Below are 2,525 nucleotides of genomic sequence, written 5' to 3' on the forward strand. Positions count from 1 at the left end.
GGGCGGAGGGGGGAGCCCCTAAAGGCACCTAGGGCCCTAACTAAAGCGCCGTATTTTTTTTTTTTTTTTTTTTATTCATTACGCGTATATAGCCCTAGAGCTATAGCGCGGCGGGCTATAACGCTAGGCGCTATAGTCCTAAAAGACAGCTAAGTATAGTGCTATATAGCAGTAAATCAGTAAATAACAAAGGAAATCCTCCGTATTAATCTGCCTAATACCCTATTCTTTACGCTAAAGTCAGGAAAACTAAACCAGGAAAATCAGACCGCAAAATCTATAGTAATTTGCCCCTTAAACCACTCTGCCGTAGCTATCTTAGTAGCTAAAAGAAAGGCCTATAAGCCCTATAATCCTTTTTTAGTACTAAATAGCAGCGGTAGAGTTAGCGGTAGGCCTGCTAGGGCTTCCCGCAGGGCGTCTCTTTCTGCCCTATAAATAAGGCACTAACTATAAGATTAGATACGCTGTATCCTGCACCGGGGAGCCCGGGCAGGAATAGCGGTCTATAGAGCAGTTTTAGGCCCGTTTTTAGTAGGGTCTTAGGTAGCCGAATCCGGTTTTTAACTGGATATAGGCTAATTAGAGCCACCGTGGGGCCTATAAATACAGGGGCTTTCGAGAGAAGCGGAGGTTATCCTAAACTAGGCGTCTATATAGGCGGCCTAGCCGGACTGTTTTACCCCTTTTTTCGGCCTCTTCTTTAGCAGCCTAAAGGGATTTCCAGTTAGCTATCATAGCTGTGTTTACCCTGCGTTTTAGGTGACTAAGGGTAACTAGCTTAATAGATTTAGTGGCTTTCCCCGGGTCTAGAGCCCGTTTAGCTACCTTATCTGCTAGTTCGTTGCCCTCTATCCCTATATGAGCCGGGACCCACTAGATAAAGACCGAGGTGCCTTGTTATTTAAGGCGGGAGATATGGTTTTTAGCAGTTATAGCCCACTGTGAGGGGCCCTGAAGCTTCTGAATAGCCGCCTATAAATCGCTAAAAATATAGCACTCTAGGGGCCTAGAAGACTGTTATAGGGCAGTCTTTAGGGCCTGAACTATAGCGTATAGTTTAGCGTCGGCGACTTTAGCAGAGGGGCCTAGGTTAATTCCTAGGGCTTTATAGGGCCTATTAACGGGTAACCACTATATAACAGCGGCCGCCGCCTGCTTAGGCGTTATAGGGCCCGGGTGGCCTATGGGGTGGCCTATGGGGTGGCCTTAGGAGCCGTCGGTGTAGAAAATAGATGCCTAGCTGCCGAGAGACTGGATTTCCGCTAGGGCTTCGAGGTGGGCTGTTTTAGGGTCGGTAGGATCTTTTATAGAGGGCTGCGGCGCTATAGGGCCGGGAAAATAAGGGCGTAGGTCCGCTAAAGGCGCTAAGGCCCAGGGAGCCTCCTACTTAGCAGACGGGGCCTCTATATCCTAGGAGGACCCTACTAAGGCCGGTAGTTCCCCCCCTAGCTTATAAAGCTATATGGAGGGCTATAGGGTCTAGAAGAGGGCGAGGTCGTTATCGTCGTTATTTAATTCGTCACGGACACTATCTAGGAGCTCCTTTTTTACCGGGTGGTTTGGTAGGAATTTTAAGATCCTAAAGGCGTAGAGCCTATTCGATCTATTTAACTAAACCCGGGCCGGTGGAATAGCGGCTTCTAGTTCTAGGGGGCGGAGGGGGGAGCCCCTGAAGGCACCTAGGGCCCTAACTAGAGCGCCGTATTGTAGGCGTTCTAGTCGGTCTATTAGGTGGGTTTTTTAGGACCCGGGGTCCCACCAGAGCTATAAGCCGAAGTCAGCTATAGTGGATACATAGGCTATATATAGCTGCCGTAAGGCCCTAAAAGACAGGCCCTTCTGGGAGCTAGCGAGCCTCTGTAGTCGATTTAAGGCGCTGGTGGCTAAGTTTAACCGTTTTTCGATGTGGGGTTTAAAGGATAGCTTAGGGTCGAACCAGACCCTAAGCCACCTAATAGCCCCCTTGGTAGGCCTAATTTCGTGCCCTGCTATAGTAGCTGAGTCGTTAACTATAGAGCGTTTATTATGGAAGTGGATAAGCTCTGTTTTTTACGGGTCGAAGAGGACTTAGTTATTTTCGGCGGCGCTAAAAAGGGCGTTAGCTGCTGACTCTAGGGCCCTATAGTTCCTACTAGCTGATTTAGAAGCTACGGATAGCTGAAAATCGTCTATATAGGAGAGCTGTAGGCCCTGGAACCCTTTATCCACTATAACCCCCCTAATATATATCAGGAAGAGTATAGGGGATACGGGGGAGCCCTATAGGACCCCTATATCTAGGGGGGTAGGCTGCTGGACCTGCCCCTTGAATGCCAGCTGGATACGCCTATTTTCTGTGAAGGAGGCGACCTAGCTAACTAGGTTCGGGGGCAGTTAAAGCTATTATAGGGTGCGGAGGAGCTATGGCCTGGCGACGTGATCGAAGGCGCCTTTAATATCCAAAACAGGGTCGAAACAACTGAATTTTTCTGATTTTCCGTTATTTTTGGATATAATTTAGTAAAAGAAGGGCTATATCGATA

This window comes from Sodiomyces alcalophilus (genome assembly GCF_042370955.1).
Source record: "Sodiomyces alcalophilus JCM 7366 unplaced genomic scaffold ACRALscaffold_6, whole genome shotgun sequence".
In the NCBI taxonomy this organism is placed as follows: Eukaryota; Fungi; Ascomycota; class Sordariomycetes; order Glomerellales; family Plectosphaerellaceae; genus Sodiomyces; species Sodiomyces alcalophilus.